The sequence below is a fragment of the Solanum pennellii genome, chromosome 3 (assembly GCF_001406875.1).
Source record: "Solanum pennellii chromosome 3, SPENNV200".
Lineage (NCBI taxonomy): Eukaryota > Viridiplantae > Streptophyta > Magnoliopsida > Solanales > Solanaceae > Solanum > Solanum pennellii.
Genome location: NC_028639.1, coordinates 49,941,900 through 49,953,627, shown reverse-complemented (window position 1 = coordinate 49,953,627; position 11,728 = coordinate 49,941,900).

The following is an 11,728-nucleotide window of genomic DNA, read 5'->3' as shown; positions in this document are numbered from 1 at the left end:
CAGTGAAACAATGGCCCAGACCTAACTCTCGTACAGATATGAGAAATTTATTGGGTTTGGATGGTTACTATAAAAGGTTCATAGAAGGATTTTGATTCATAGCTCTCCATTGACTAAGTTAACGCATAAAAAGGTTAAGTTTTAGTGGTAATACGATTGTGATAAAAGCTTCGCAGAACTGAAAACTAAGTTGACTACAACCCATATTCTGAATCTACCAGAGGGTTTAGATAATTATGTTATCTATTGTGATGCATCAAGAGTTGGCCAAGGTTGTGTGCTGATGCAGCAAGGTAAGGTTATAGATTATGCTTCTAGACAACTTAAGGCGCACGAGAAGATTTATCCAACTCATGACCTCAAACTAGCAACAGTTGTGTTTTCCTTAAGATTTAGAGACATTACTTGTATGGTATCCATATAGATATGTTCACAAACCACAACAGGCTTAAATATGTGTTCACGCAGAAAGAGTTGAATCTTCACATGAGAAGATGGATTGATTTACTCAAGGATTATGATATGAGCGTGCATTACCATCCTAGTAAGGCCAATGTAGTAGCAGATGATCTAAGTAGACTATCTATGGGTCATGTAGCACATGTTAAGGATGAAAGAAAGGAACTAGCAAAAGAGGTTCATAGGCTTGCTCGTTTGGGAACTTGCCTTATGAGCATATCAGATAGTGGTTATGGGTCAGAATCTTCATTAGTGGTGGAGGTTAAGGAAAAACAAGACAGTGATCCGATATTGCTTCAACTAATGGGTGAAGTCCATCAGCAGAGAGTCGAGGTTTTCTCTCAAGGAGAAGATGGTGTGATCCACTATCAGGGTCGATTATGTTTTCCCAAGGTGGGTGATTTGAGACATTAAATTCTTGCAGAAGCCCATAATTCCAAATATTCTATTCATCCAGGTGCCATTAAGATGTACCTGGATCTATGGGAAGTCTTTTAGTGGAATGGTACAAAAAGGGATATAGCATATTTGTGGCTAAGTGCCCTAATTGTCAACAAATCAAGGTAGAACATCAAAATCCATGAGGTCTAACTCATGAGATCAACATTCCTACTTGGAAGTGATCATATGGACTTTGTTACAAGTTTACCTCATACTCGAAGACAACATGATTCTATTTGGGTGATAGTTGATAGATTTACTAAGTCTACATGTTTTTGGCGGTTAATAATGCAGACTCAGTGGAGGACTATGCCAAGTTTTACATTAATAAGATAGTCAGGTGGAATGGGGTTCTTTTGTCTATCATCTTAGATAAAGGTCCTAAGTTTATCTCTCATTTCTAGAAGTTATTTCAAAAAAGTATTGGTATTCAGGTTAACCTTAGCACCACATTTCATCCACAGACGGATGGTTAGGCAGAGCATACCATTCATACCTTAGAGAATATGACAACAATAGTTACTATTCCAGTATTTAGATGGCCCTTTATGACGCATTGTATGGTCGTAGATGTAGATCTACAATTGGTTTGTTTAAGTAGGTGAAGCAGCGTATATAGAGTCAAATTCAGTTCATGATGTCATGGAGAAAATACAAATCATTAGGGATAGACATAAGACAGCCCAGAGTCGCCAGAAGTCCTATGCAGATGTAAGGAGAAGGGAATTATAGTTCCAAGTTGATTGGGTTTTCCTGAAAGTGTCGCCTATGAAAGGGGTGACGAGATTGGCCATAAAGTGGCTTATGAGTTAGAGTTGCCAACAAAACTAGCAACAGTGCATCTGGTTTTTCATATTTCATTGCTCAAGAAATGCGTGGGTGATCCAACATCTATTTTACCTTAAGAAAGTGTGGCTTTGAAGGATAGTCTAACTTATGAAGAGGTACCAGCTGAAATCCTTTATCGTCAGGTTCAAATATTGAGAAACAAGGAAGTCGCTTCAGTCAAGATTTTTTGGAGGAGTTAGTCCATAAACGGAGCTACTCGGAAAGCAGAAGCAGCCATGAAGGCCAAGTATCCTCACCTATTTCCTTATGATTCCACTCCAGCTTGAGGTAATAGTTCCTCTTTAGTTTTTTAGTCATTCATGAGTAGTTGCAGTCTTAGCATCATGTTCCTTTAGTTTGTACTTGCATCTTCAGCATATTGCATGTTCTAGGAACTTAGTTCAGTCAGAAATCAGTTTCCACTGTTTAGTGGTAGGGGATGCAACTCTTTCCCTCCATTTCATCTAGTTTAGTCTTCATTGGAGGATAAATGTTCCCTAAGGAGAGATAATGTTACACCCCGTATGCTAGAACACACTAAAATACAGATTTTTAAGAATTTCTGGTGCAACCCACGGTTGCCACTCACAGACCATAGGGTGACCCACGGCCCGTCTTTTTAGTTTGCGGATGAAAAATTACGACCTTTCCCTAGAAAACCTTAGAAATTTGTCTAAGTGTCAATCCAAAGTTGGACCATCCATGGTCATAGTTCAAACCCCCGAATTCCAGCCCCAGTCGTTGACCAACGGTTGACCAGCACAGACCATCGATCCATCCACGGTTAGTCGATCCCATCTGTCGATGACCCTGATAGCTTAACTTAGGGGTCTTTTGGTATTTTCCTTATGTGTTGGACCCCTAAACTATGTAGTTTTTGTTTGTTTTAGCCGAGTAACTTAACTAGGATCTACCCTAAACAAATCATTCACCAAAATCATAGAAAAATTAGAACAATAGGAGAAAGAGTCAACCAAGCCCTAGACCAAGAACGCAGAAGGTTTTTATCAGTTTCAACCCCAAAATCGAAAGATTTCTCTGTAGAATTCGTCACCAAATATGTGGGATTTCACTGGTGGATTCCTTTCACCCATTAGGTCTCTAAAATTCAGTCAGATTCTTGAATTCTTCATATTATCTAGACATAGTTTTTCTAGAATTTCAATTGATTATTATGAATTAGTTACTTTATTGTTTCTAATCATGTTATCATGATTTCAGAAGTTTTTTGCCTAGATCCTTTCATATATTTAGAACCGTATCTATGTAGTTCTTTTAGTTCATGAATTACATATTTTATGTCAGATATTCTAGCTATATATGACTCTAATTTAAAGGTTTCATTATCAGCATATTAATATTGTATTTTAAGTTAGCATGTTAGTATTTTTGACCTATCCAATATTACAACATTTCAGTCATAAAGTGTTAGTTTTCTAATCAATTGGGAGAAGCTTAATACCGAGTGGAATAGGGTTAGTTACCCTCATGTCCTATAACTATGTGCCCCGTAGGTTGTAAGTCCCTATATAGGCATAATTTTAGTGAGCATGTATATATACCTCTTGTAGTGTATATTGAGTCCTTTCAATGAGGCGTATACATCGCACTCTCGTGTGGTTTTATGTCGGTTATTCGTAGCTCCTATAGTTTAGTCAGATTTTATTGCATTGACCACGTTATCTGTACAAATCATATTCAGCCTCAACATGTTATAAACTTGGTCATTGCATTTAGTTTAGTCATGTATAATACTTTCAGTATCCTTATCATGTTCTATTTATATCATTTCTTTATTTCTTGTTCAGTTATGTTATTGTTTAGCTTTATTCAATCCTGCATGCTCAATACGTTTCAAGAATTGACACATATCTTATCGTGATGTAGGTTCAGGTCCTCAACAGTCAGATTACGCATAGATCGATTCTTGATCTTCAGTTTACAAGCATCAATGGTGATTCCTCATCTCTGAGGACAGTTGACATGTTATCTTTCCATTTCATTATTTAGTTTAGGGTTTTGCTAGATTTAGTTGGGCATGTCCCAGAACTTTTAGACAGTCTAGAGGTATATTTTAGACATAGTTAGATTCAACTACAATGTTAGAGTTTGACTTTTCAGTTGTTGTTTAAACTCTCAGTTTTCATTTATTCAGATAGTATATGAGTATTTCCCTATCATTTTAGATTGTCAGACGATTTAGCTTCCACTCAGTATCTATTTCTTCAGTTTACTTTAGTTGTTTATAATATGCTATCAGGATTAACTTGGGGTCACTAGTGATCCTAGGTCCCGTGTCCACGTCCTGGGGGTATCTTCGAGGCATGACATATGGGGTCTGATTCATGCATTGCAAAAGTATGCTTGAGGGTATTTATGAAGTGTTTCTCTTATGATATGATGACCAATATACTGACTATGCTTATGATTTATGCTTATCCACTATCTTCATAATGGCGTTTAACATAGTACATAACATGAATTCAAATGAAATGTCCCTTTTAGCATGTTTTCGACATTTTTATGCATCGCTATCATACTTAGTGCATTTTTGTACTAACGCCTACTTTTCCTACATTTTCCCCAAGTGTAAGGTCCGATTCTCAAGGTGATCGTAATTGTGGCTAAAGCTTGGATTTTCTCATTCTCCTAGCTTGTTGTTGAGTCCTCATGATTCAACGACGGATATTATCTCATTATAGATCACTTTTTGTATTTCCTGTTCTGACTGTGTTTTATGGGATAGGCCCTATTTCATTCAAGTACTATAATAGATGGCTATGTTGAGACAAGTCTAGACTTTCGTTGTTATTATGAAAATTCTGGACTAGAAGTGTGATTTTATTTCTATTGTTATATTGGTTTATGTTATGATATGCTAAGTGTCTTACACTGAGCCTTTCGGGGTTCTATGTGTCTTGTTGTATCTAGCGGGTACCCTGGGTCATGACAAAGTTTGTATTAGAGCACGAGGTTTAGAATAACTCAAGAATGATGTCTCATGAGCACGTCTAGTAGAGTGTTATTCATGAGTGTTTAGTGTACCACACTTATAAATAAGAAGCTACAAGATGTTTAGGAAATTTCACTTCTTTCATTTTTCTTAAGTCCTGCCATCTTAAGTTTAACTCTTTAAAGTCCCTCTCATAGTCCTTCTCTAATGTATTCAAGATATGAATACACGAAGGGCTAATGCTAGAAGGATGGAGGATGACAATGTGAATCAAGGAGCTCTTCCCCAAGCTCATCAAGCTCCGGGTGATCCTTTGGTTGAGAATGTACTATGACGGCTCAAGCCAATAAACAGGTTTTAGCTTCGGTGAATCCTAATGTGAATTTGACTATTTCAAGAGTGAGAGATTTAATGAACCCCCCCCCCTCCCGAATTTCATGGCCCTAAAATAGAAGATGGTCATCAAAGGTTTATCAACAAAATTTATATAGTACTTGCTATTATGGGGTGTCTTCGGAAGAAAAGGCAGAGTTGAACGCCTACCAACTAAAAGATGTGACTCAAGTATGATCACTAAAAGGGATAGAGACATGTACGAGCGGGACCGACAGAATGGGAATTGTTCAAATCACTATTTGTTGATGAGTTCTTTTACCTAGAGTTGAGGAAGGCAAAGGTACAAGAGTTCATAAACCTTTGTCAAGGATGTATAAGTGGTAAGGAGTATGCTCTAAATTTCACCAACTATCAAAATATGGTTGTGGACTCAAGAACTAACATGAGTAGGTTTATGTCAGATGTGTTCGACTTGGTTGAAAAAGAAGGTCATACATAAATGCTCTTTCATGACATGGATATCTCAAGTCTTATGATGTATTCTCAACAAATTGAGGAATCAAAAATCAAGGAAAAGAATAGGGAGGTAAAAAGAGATAGAACCGGTGATGGGGACTTCTCCAATGCTTGATCAGATGGACAAGGTCAACCAAGGTTTAGACAAAGGATTTCCAATCAATGTTCCTCTTGTGCTCCCCCAATGGTCAAAAAGTATAGTGTGTCTAACCTTAAACCCAATGAGGTAATAGTAGTTGATCATATGTGACTCGACCTATTTGTGCACAGTGTGAAAGAAATAATGATGGCAAGTGCCTAATTTGCACAGAGCGTGCTTTGGTTATGGAAAGACTGGCCACAGGATGAGAGATTGCCCTACAGTCAAGGTTAAGGGGATATAATACAAGCAAACTCATCCAAGTGGTTCAAACTCCAATGCTCCCAAGCAAAACCAATTCTATGTTCTCCGAACCTGAATGACCAAGAGAGCTCCGCGGATATGGTGAACGATATGTTAAAAGTATTTCTTATTGTTGTATATGCCTTGTCATATCCCGGTTCTACTTTGTCCTTTGTGACACCTTATGCGGCCATAAAGTTTGATATGCTCCCCAAAGTGTTATTAGAACCTTTTTTGCTCTATACCCCAGTTGGTGATTCTATGGTGGCTAAGGGGGTTTATAGAAGGTGTCTCGTTTCCTTGTCCCATAGAGTTACTATTTTTGACTTGGTAGAGTTTAAAATGTTATACTTTGATGTGATTCTTGGTATGGATTGGTTTTGTGCATGTAATGCCTATACTGGTTGTAGGAGTCGGGTGGTTAGGTTCCAATTCCCAAATGAATCTATCTTAGAGTGAAAAGGGGAAATTATATGCCTAGAGGTCAATTTGTGTCCTACCCTTAAAGCTAGAAAGTCGATCTCAAAAGGTTTATTTTACCATGTTTTTAGGGTGAGGGATGTAGATTCTGAAACCCCTTCTCTTGAGTCGGTTCCCGTGGTTAATGAGTTCCCAGAAGCTTTCGTATTGACCTTCTTCTGGATACAGAACCTATCTCGATTCCTCTTTATAGAATGGCTCTGGCTGGTTAAACGAGTTGAAGGATATGAAAAGATTTTTGGGATGAGGGTTTCATCCGAACAAGTATCTCTTCATGGCGTGCTTCTGTGTTGTTTGTTAGAAAGAAAGATGGGTCTCTTAGAAAGTGCATTGATTATCGTCAATTGAATAAGGTGAACATTAAGAAAAAATATCCTCTTCCAAGAATTGATGATTTGTTTGACCAACTTCAAGGGGGTAGTTATTTCTCCAAAATAGATATTCATTCGGGTTAGGACCAATTGAGGGTGACAGGGGTTAATATTGGTAAGCCGGATTTTTGAACCCGGTGTGGTCATTATGAGTTCATCGTAATATCATTTGGGTTGACTAACGCTCCGGCAGCATTTATAGATTTGATGAATAGAGTGTCTAGGCAATACGTAGACATGTTTGTGATTGTCTTTATCGTTGATATTTTGATCTATTCAAGGAGTGAAAATGAACATGTGGACCATTTAAGAATTGTGTTGCAAGTTCTTAAGGACCAATAACTTTATGCTATGTTTAGCAAGTGTGAATTTTGGTTAAAGTTCGTACATTTCCTTGGTCATATGTGTTAATCAAGGGTATTAAGGTAGATCCTAAAAAGACGGATGCGGTCAAACATTGGCCTAGACCTCTAACTTCTTCTGACATTAGACAATTTTTTTATTTTGCCGGTTACGATAGAAGGTTTGTTGAGGAATTTTCTTCAATTTCTTCTTCTTTGAAGTCTTTGACATATCAACAGTGCAGCTCATTCATACTAAAGACAACATCAAATTTTATCATATCAATTCTATCAAGCATAAAATACAAGTAACATTGGAATCTAAATAAAGCATGAAGCACATACCGGGATCAACATTCGTAGGACACTCTTTTTCTCCCCTAGCTTAAAGAGCATAAAACCTATTCTTCTTTTGGGAATTCCCATACGAACCACTAGGGACCACTTTATTACCCTTAGACTTCATCTTTGTACAATTTCTCATCTTGTGTCCACTCTCACCACAACTAAAGCAACCCTCGCCACCGGCCAAACACCTACCCTCATGTAATTTTCCATATTTAGCACAAGTAATCCATAGGGACTCACTACTAATTCATTGGGGTATAGCGTTAGATACCCTATCCTTATTATACTTAGAAACATCGGAGTAATATTGTCTGAAAAACCTTGGTCGATTCTTAGAACGACCATGTCCATCAGACCTTGCATGAGAGGAATGATCATCATTTCTAAACCTATTTGTCTCCTTATCTCTCCCTTTTAGTTTTGCCTCCTCAATTTGTTGAGCATGAGTCAAAAAATGAGCAATATCTATGTCACTAATTAGCATGGTGGTATGACATTATTTTTCTACTTGATCGGAGACACCCGACACAAACTTACTGATCCTTGACCTAGAGTCGACCACCAGGGATGAGGAATGCTTAGACAATTCGGTGAACCTTAATACATATTCCTTGACACACATTTTACCTTGCCTAAGATTAATTAACTCAAGCACCTCTCTTATTTTTAGAGGGAAAACCTATCTAAAAAGGAACTCTTGGACCTCTCTCTCACCCATTCCTTCCGTCCTAGTCTCTTTCCATTGGTTAAGAGGTGAATTCCGCTTTCTCAACCGAAGTAACTCCCATAATTTCTACCACCTTATAAATCTCATATATAAACTCTTGAGATTCTTCCTCAACTTTGGAGCCATGAAATTCCGTAGGTTCATTCTTATAAAATCCCTCACTCTTGATGCTGTCATACCCCCATTTGGGTTTACAAGGGTTACCACCTCTATGTTGGCTTGTGACGTCATGACTTCGAGCCATCACTTGGAAAGTCGTCTTATGCTCCGCATTGATTATGTTCTTAATCAATAGTTCAATTACAGCTTGAGGAGGAACTTTGGGAGGAATATCTTGATTATAATTGTATTCCTCATTCCTTCTAGCATTATCCCTTGTAGTAGTCATATCCTGAAACCACATGAGATATATTAGGAGAATACCTAATAGAGTTAAAATCTATGGCACGACTTAGAAAATGAAGAAGTGAAGTTTCCAAAACATTCAATAGTTTTTTATTCATAAATGTGCGGCACTTCATATTCATGAACAAGACTACTAGATGTGATTGAGACATCTTAGAACCATTCTAAACCTTGTATTATGATTATCAAGTTTGTCACGACCCAGGAGTACCCCTTAGACGTAACATGCCACATAGAACCTCGAAGGACTCCATGTAAGCCACTTAACATATCACAACATAAGACAATAGAAAAGTACGAAAATTTAAAACATTTTTCCAATACAATCGAATTCTCATAAAACAAAACGAAAGTCTTTAACATTGTATAAAACCATCTAAAACATGGATGTCTTAGGGACAGCCCATACAATTGTTCTACAATAAAAAGAAAGACATTAGTGATTAAGTCCTCGATGCTATGAGGAATCACCAAATCTTTGCACTATGAACCTAGACATGACTATGGAAGTCAATATCACCTAATCCTACATTTTGATAAGAATGTAGGCAAAAGTATGTGTTAGTACAAACATGTATTAAATATTATGACAAGCATAAATCATCAACATAAACATATTAAAGGCATTAGTCAACATAATACATACATTATAATCATAAGAGACAATAACATAAGTCATAAACATAAGAGACATCATCAAAGTATATAGACTATAAGCATAAGAAATATCAACATTGTCATAGGCCAAGCAAATGAATCTAATTCAACATTACATAAAAGAAAAACTTCATAAGTCGCCTCAAGGCAGGCTTGTGCAATGCATGGATAAGACCCCCATAATCCCACTCATTCTAAGCAAGTCACTTTAGGTCCTCATTCATGTCCATCATACTATTGATTTCATTGTTTACTTATTTCTCATAGATAAGGGAACATTCACCTTTAGTGACACATGTATTGGAAGGGCCTTTCAAGATACTATTCAAACGAAGCATACATCATACAACTGAACATCAAATCATAACATATTTACAACAATTCCTTGAAGTAATCTTATTTAATCATATACATGTTACTTAGATTAGGGACTTCCCTCATATATATACTAGTCATGGAAGAGTACCTCTTTGCTGGTCCAAAACACATCATCACTCATGAATGGTTACTATTAGCAATTCAAGGCTATCAATGAAAAGCACCTTACTTATGCTAAACCAAGCTATCATGGAAATCACTCTATCATACAAGCCCAAGATAATCAATGAAGGTTTCTATTGCTCAATCCTAGCTATCATGAAATGATGTGGCCTCATAAAACGAAGCTATTATGCAAGCATTCTATTATGCTAGTTCAAGCTACATTGGAAGGGTACGATTTCTCAATCCAAGGCTATCCATGAATTCTACTATTTCAAGCTTACATGCATTGTTTTTGTCTTACCAAGTCAATCTATTCATGGAAGGATATCATACCACTACTTCAAGATAATATAGTGCATACATGAAGCCTTTAAACACTAACAAGATACTTTCTTTAAGCATGTCTTAGTTCAATAAGAAGGAAATTAGATCATGTGTGAGCAACTATCACCATCCATGATCACTTTTATCCTTAGATTCATATAAGGAAATTCTCATGGTAACTCGGACTCAACTAGCATATAAGGATCCCATTTGGAAGCCAGACTTAACTTACGTAAAAGCTTCCATCTCATCTTCAATATCATAAACATAAACACTTTACTATTAAAGTATTCATAAGACATTTACAAAGGTTCTGTAAGAACATTCATAATATAGGGCATATGGATAAATTCCTTCCACAACAATACCATATACAAATCAACATACATATAAGCTTCATTCTTAGACTTATCATTTCTCGTCCATCATATTATCTTTTACCCTGAAAGCCCTAGATTCACCTTCATACTACAAGCCTTACTCTCATAAAGAAATACTTCCCATCATAGCTTACGATTCATTATCCATGTACATGTACTTGATTTCATTTAATTCACATACATATGCTTCAATATTAAGCAATCTAGTCATACCTCATCATTTACCCCCAATCTCTATACCTACTAACGTTGGTTCATCATATAAGCCCTAATCAAATCAACTCATGTCTACAAACTTTACTTTTAAGCAATTTATGTCTAGGTGCTCTAATCTCAAGAAATTCATAAAGTATTTCATCAATCTTACAAGATCACATCTAAGCCCTCAATTTCCCCCCTCACGACATAAAATAAACTATATCAATTTCACCTTAGAATCTTAGGTTAATCAAGAATATATGTATAATCATACTAAAAACATTAAATTCCATCACAAACAATCATAAACGAGAATAAACCATCATAATCTAATCTAGTGGATCATAACCCATAGCATTAGAAGGAACCCTATATTGACTTGGGGAAATTTTCTTCTAAATTAGGGAAAACATGGGGGCTTCAGGGATGAAGGGAATTCATGAATGAATAAACCATCATACCTTGATTACAAAGCCTAACAACCTTGAAACAGTTGAGTCTTGACTTCACCTAGCTTGACCCTCTTCTTCTTATTCTTCTTATTCTTCTTATTCTTCTTCTTCTTCTTCTTCTTCTTCTTTCTAGATTGAGGATTTTTTTAGAGGGAATAAGGCTTCCTTTGGGGGTTAGAAATAATTATTTGGAATAACTTAGTTAAGGTTCTAAAGTATTTATATAGATTGTCGAAAATAGGGTAAACAACGTCACTTAATTAATTCCTAAAAGTTCCATTATTCCCCAACTTAACCATTTATACCAAACTTACTACTTCACCCACGAGACCCCGACCACAGGGCGTGGCCTATCCCACGACCCGTGCTGGTTCGGCATGGTTTGGGGTCTACAAATTGTCATATCAGGCTAGGGACTTGCGACCCCATCCACGGCCTACGGGGCATGGTTCCATCCACGGTGTGTGGGTGGCACTTGAAACTCCCAACTCATGCTAAAACATCCACTAAAAGATACAGGGTGTTACAAAGGCCCTAAAATTAGGTTCTCTGAACCGAACCCATACTTCACCAGAACGGGCCATGGGTCCAAGCACGGTCCGTCAATGAAGTTCGTGGGTGGTGACCTGGGACTATTTTGAGGACTT